Raw genomic sequence first — 6,000 nt, 5'->3', positions numbered from 1 at the left:
GTTTATTCAATGAGCTGTTTCTCAATTTCCCCAGTGGCAATGACAATACTTATTAGAGCTGCTTGAAAAATGGGATACAATTGTCACCCCCCTCTTTTTGGTTAAAATTCAAAATTTTGATTAAATAGGTAATCAGAACTGAAAAATTTTGGTCAGTCCTGATACTTAACTACCTTTATCTGGAGATTTACAATTGGAAAGCTCTAAATAAGCCTTAAACATTATTAAAGTGTACTTTCCAGACAAATACATTTTAATTGGTAAAGTGTTGCATTTAAGACCAATATGTGTATAGTTCTAACTTATCACACAATGGGGATAACTATTTTTTATCTCCCTTCGCAGTCTAACCAATTGCATCATTAGTACAAATTTTGCAGATTACAAATCACAATATTGCATCTTGGTACAAAATTCCTCAGATGTAGAGAATACACAAATAGCTGAAGCACACTCCTCCCATTTCATGGCTCTAGTTTATAAAATGGGTCTCCTATTTTGTGCCTGAATATATTTTTCATGTTGAATGAATCACAGGTACAAATGGTAGTAGTTAGACGTCTAACGACAAGACTGAGCCAGCAAATAGCTCTATTTCAAAAGTCATGCATTTGTGCCTGCATTTAATGGTGCATGCAACACTGCACCCACAATTATGTGTGGGTGCAAAATTAGAGGTCCCGCTAATACCCTACAACACGCTAATACGTACAACAATATGTTGTGTATCTATTAAAATTTCAAATACTGTTTCTCCAGCTAGGTCCAGTTCTAGCATTTTGGCTAACCTAGGCCACTTGGCCCTTTCAGTCCTGCAGCCATTCCCATGATAAACTGTCACCAAACATTTTTCTGCCCCTATTATTTTGCTACTTTAGGCAACTACCAAATCTAGCTGAATTATAGAGACAGTCCCACTTTCAACAAAATAAAAAAAAATCACAGTGAAGAAATTGCATTATATTTAGTATATTGGCAAATATCATGGGCCAATACACCTAGTTCAGATGGCAATGAATCTCCCATTGGCTCTAGTGGGGTAGAATGTGGTCCCTCAAATGACTGGTATATACCTAATAAACCACCTTATATGTAAAATGAAAACTGAAGGTATACTTCCTTTCCTGAATTTTCCTTAAGCATCAAATAACCATGTGCTACTATCCAAATACCTACCTGTTGGAAGGCTGCAGGCTTAGATCACTAAGTTCAGCTTGACATTCAGATTTCAGAGGAAAGAACATTTGTGAGCAGATGAAGGAAAGGGGTTTTGAATTGACCAAAAAGCCTGCAAAACCAGTGACTATGAAATTTCTCTAATAAATAACCAGGATTGAATGGCTACAACGTGCAGGCGAAAATGACAATTGAATGGAAAACATCACGTAGGAGCCCATCAGACATTTCCCCATTGCTGCTGTTTCGATATCTCTGGATACTGCAGGAAGAGGGTTTATTGTGTTGCAGATTTGCTGCAGAGTGCACAGCATGCTGCTCTGACAGAGATACTTCCAATGGCCTTTGCAGCAATACCATGTACTGTATGTACTTAGTTGAAATCAATGGGACATGTAAATGAGTATACGCAGAATCCCTTCTACCGCTATGAACAAAGCATCTGTGATATCCTAAGCAAATAAAAGGATCAGCTCCTGCAGGATACACAAAGAACTGTGACCACATAGTAACTATGAGGGGACTGTTGTGAAGTTGAAAGTGTGTAACTTCCTACGAGGTTTTAGCAAATAAGGGTAACTCAGTACAAGCATGCAAGATCTTAGCCAGTTTCTAGCAGGGAATATTAGTTAAGGTCACAAAATGCAAGAGAGAAACATCTGTAATTAGAAAGCAAAATCTTTAATGGGAGAGGAAAAGAAGTGTTGCCTATATAAAAGACAGCCTCTGAATAAACAAATTATATGCCAAGGCTAAATGATTCATTGCCCTGAAGAAATATATGGAGTAGGCCAAACAGGAGAGGAAAAAAGAAAAACCGTATTTCAAGGACAGTACAAAACCAGACCCTGAAAGAAAACACGGATTCTTGGAAAATATCCCATTGAAGTAAATGGCCACCTAAACACTCACTTGCCCCAGACAAAACAAAATTAGAAGAATAAAATAAAACAGAAATAAAGAGTTGGGGCAAGGGGGATGGAACAAGGAAAGAAATACACAAGAAGAAGAGAAAACATAGAGTGTAATATTTCATTTGTCGATATACCACAGTGAAACATAAATTAATCCTCATTCATATGGGAATATCCTCTGAGAATTTACTTGTGGCTTTGATTCTCTTGACTAGTTAGATTCCAGGTCTTCTGGAAGACCTGGGAAATTTAAAAGCAGAAATGTAAATAAAAATTCACTGCAGAACCCCCACCCCCTCCCCCTAAAAAATTCCACACCTTGCAAATTGCATACCTTTGTGCATGTGTATAATAAAATAAATATGTTTGAATGTATTCTTACAGCTAGGGATCATATGGATATACTTATATACATTCACACACAATACCCACTGCTTAGTTAAGTACAAGGGAAATAAAAGATTTTCTTTGAAGACCAAAAGTCAGACCCGAGGTAACAAAAGTAAAGCGTAATTTACCCTGTAGTTAAAAACCGAAGGAATCTTTTTACTAGGGTCTGCTGGATCTATTCATGCCATTCGAGAAGAATATAAAAGAGACGCTTTGGGATTTTGAAGTAAAAATTCACAACAGTATGTCTTTATTTTTTTTCCCCTTCAACCAAGACATCTTTTGCTGGAGTCCTTTATCTAGAGCTTTGTATACATATTTTTAATCCTATACAAAAATGATAGGATGTCAAGAAGGATCTATAATAACACCATTTTTTTATTTCACTTCAAAGACTTGGCAATTTCTGATCCATGTGACATTCACACTCCTTCAGGGTCAAACAACATCTTGCAGCCTTCATAAAATGATTAAATATTTTAAACAGCTCCTGCTTATACCTCCATCGCCCCTCGAGACTGATACTGTTATCGTTTTTGTCAAAGCCAGTTTCCATCCGCATTTGTCATTCCTGCTTGCATTTATGAGTTATCAATCGCCACGTCAAAATGCAAAATAACTGATGTTCTTTGGGCGGTATTGGATGGTCTATCTGGGGCTTTTAATCAATGCTGATTTTTATTTTCCATACCCATACATAAATCTTTACCATTCTGGGCCACATATAATGCGTTTGTACAAAACGCAGTGACAGAAGCAGTAGTTATATTATCAAACATTATACCTCGGGGCTAACTGAGTATCAAGGGCTTTCAAAAGGGAACATTGGGAATTACTGTGGAGGAGAGATGACTGCAGTAGAGAATATAAGGGATTGGTTGTTGCCATTTATAAATCAACATCACGCAAGCTAATCCTTCTCACTTAAATGCAGTCCAAAGACTTTTCCTGATAGTACTGAGTTTCAGAGTATTTTTTTAAAGCAACGCATAATGCACACAAACAATGTTTATATGCATTTTCTTATTTCTTGAGCTTTTCCCTAGGGATGTATATAGAAGCTGTCATGCTGTTCTCCACCTCCCCACACACTGAAGGCCTACAACCCAGTAAATATCCTCTTTTTAATCATACCTGAATTATTAGTGCCTTCCTCCACCCCCAATTTTCACCTGAGCTGCTATAATAATAATAATAAAAAAAAGAACGTTTCATTCACTAAAAGGGTATCTGCTTCATTCATCCAATGAAGATTACAGCCAACTATAGAAATGGTTCATAACCTGTGCCAAGCCAGCTCTAATGGCTGGATCTAGGACATTTAGAACCAGATTTTCAAAAATGCTTAACATCCACATGCTGGATTCTTTTGAAAAATCTAGCCATCACTGCTCAGCGTGTGAGAGCAATTTGAGGATCCTTTGAAAAGATGTCTCAATAGATGTGCATGGAACACAAAATTAACCTGAGCATCTGACTTCTGGCTAACTGGAATTCCCACCTAGCTGAAAATGGTTCACATTATTATTAATGCTGATGGGCCAAACCCTGGATCCTGCGCATAGTCTGAGTTACTTTGGGTTTGAGGGGATAAGGGACAAGGGTCTTCTTCCATTATAGGGCCCTGATTCAGTGAAGCACTTAAGCAGACCTATGTATATCCAGACCTATGCAGGAAAGCACTATAAGCATGTGCTTAAGTGTTTTTTTTTTAACTGGAGACAGGTGGAAGGAACATTATCTCAGCAGAGTGACTCAGAGGCTGTACTGCAGCTTCAGAACTGCATGTATTAAAAAAACCAAACAACATCCCAATTCTGTATCTGAGATGTGGAGGAGAGGGCAAAGCTGCTAGTGATCTAGAGTATGATTGCACATCCTGTTACATGCTCTCACTCATGAGCTGAAGCAGCTGTGTATCAGCCATTCATGTTTTTGTTAGCCTTGCAGTTCTCAAAGGAGCTTGGCTGATTTCTTCTAGGGAGGAAAGAAAGTGCTGGTGAATCTAATTAAGATTCATCTGCCATCAAAGGGATGGATCCCAAAGTCAGGTAATTTTAAATGAAGCCAAAGCTGCCAATGACGTCTGACTTGGTTAGACTTTACCAGAGACAGGAAATGTGTGATGTGGAAGAGGAGGAGAATTTCAGCTTTAAAGATGGCAAGTTAGTACTTGTGATATTTTTCCTTCCAGCTTTCAGTGTCATGGCTAGACTGAAGTCTAGAGAAGATCTCAGAGATAATGGACTATAACTGGTATGGTAAGTAGTATCTTTACCTCTGCTTTGGTAACTAAGCTTTCTGCCACATAACCAAAACCTTTTACAGTAACTTCTCACTTAACATTGTAATTATGTTCCTGAAAAATGCTACTTTAAGCGAAATGATGTTATGCAAATCCAATTTCCCCATAAGAATTAATGTAAATGGGGGCGGGGGGGAGGGGAAGGGTTAGCTTCTAGGGAATTTTTTTTTCACCAGACAAAAGACATTATATACAGATATAGTATAAGTTTAAAATAATTTAAAACAATTTAATACTGTACTCCCCAATGATGATTGTGAAGCTTGGTTGAGGCAGGGAGTAGTGGGGTCAGAGTGCGGGGGCTTGCCTTGCTCTGCTGCTCGGTGCTCCTGCCGGGGAGCAGGGTCAAGGGTTTGCCCACTCCCCAGCTGGAATGCCGTGCGTGTGGAGTTGGGTAAGCCCCTGCGCCCTGACCTCCGGCTAGTGGGTGGAGTGGGCGAGCCAAACAACCGTATAACAGAACATTGCGTGACTTTAAATGAGTATATTCTCTAATACATCAGCAACCTAATAATGAAACAATGTTAACCAGGATGACTTTAAGTGAGGAGTGACTGTATTAAGTTTGCAGTAAAACATTTTCTGGATAATCCACTTTTATTTTTCAATCTTTGCTATTGTGTTTGGCCTCTGACACAGACTAACTTAAAGTATGTTTATGAGCCTTTTTCACAAAATGGTTTAAAGACATTCACTCTGAGTGCTTCCTGAAGGAAGGTCACAAAAGTCTCCACCTTTCAGGCAGATAGGTTTTATTCCTCATTAGGTGGCACAAACAGCAGAGTGTTTGTTTGAATTGGAGCCCTAATGTAAGGGGTCACTTCATTTTATGTTTGCGACAAACCAGAGTGTTAGCACTACTGTGAAATAACCTTGGCTATCCATTACCATTTTCTGGCAGGGTCATAATGGCAAGTGTAATGAAGATGTGGGGTTAAGGTGACTAGAAGACAAGTCTGTGACAACATACCATGATCCATGTAGAACCAATGCCTGCTTTTCCAAAGTCTCTGAAACTCGTCAGAAAATTGGGGCTGTACTGTGGACCATCCTAGCACAAGGCAAAGGCACAAAAGCAAGAAGAGACTCCAAGACTTCACAGGTATTCATGGGCACACTTGAATATTTAAGGAAAAAAAGATTAGTATGGCTTCCAAAGTATAAATGCAATGTCCCCTTCTTCATGGGCACTAGTGCAAGCTAATTGGCCTTCAC

General features: G+C 38.8%; 1 long non-coding RNA gene across 2 annotated transcripts in view; it reads left to right on the top strand.

Annotated features, from left to right (window-relative positions):
* Nucleotides 1–4,383: 4,383 nt before the first annotated feature.
* Nucleotides 4,384–6,000, top strand: part of LOC117873292 — a 126,103-nt gene continuing 124,486 nt past the window's right edge. The window contains exons 1-3 of one of the 2 annotated variants that reach the window (XR_004644685.1): nt 4,384–4,531; nt 4,675–4,741; nt 5,687–5,887. This is a non-coding gene — a long non-coding RNA (uncharacterized LOC117873292). Of the gene's footprint in view, nt 4,742–5,686; nt 5,888–6,000 lie in introns of both variants that reach the window. The other variant, XR_004644684.1, reaches the window with a different exon arrangement.

The sequence above is a fragment of the Trachemys scripta genome, chromosome 2 (assembly GCF_013100865.1).
Source record: "Trachemys scripta elegans isolate TJP31775 chromosome 2, CAS_Tse_1.0, whole genome shotgun sequence".
NCBI lineage: Eukaryota > Metazoa > Chordata > Testudines > Emydidae > Trachemys > Trachemys scripta.
The sequence above is the reverse complement of the archived record's forward strand: the minus strand, read 5'-3'. Positions and strand labels throughout refer to the sequence as shown.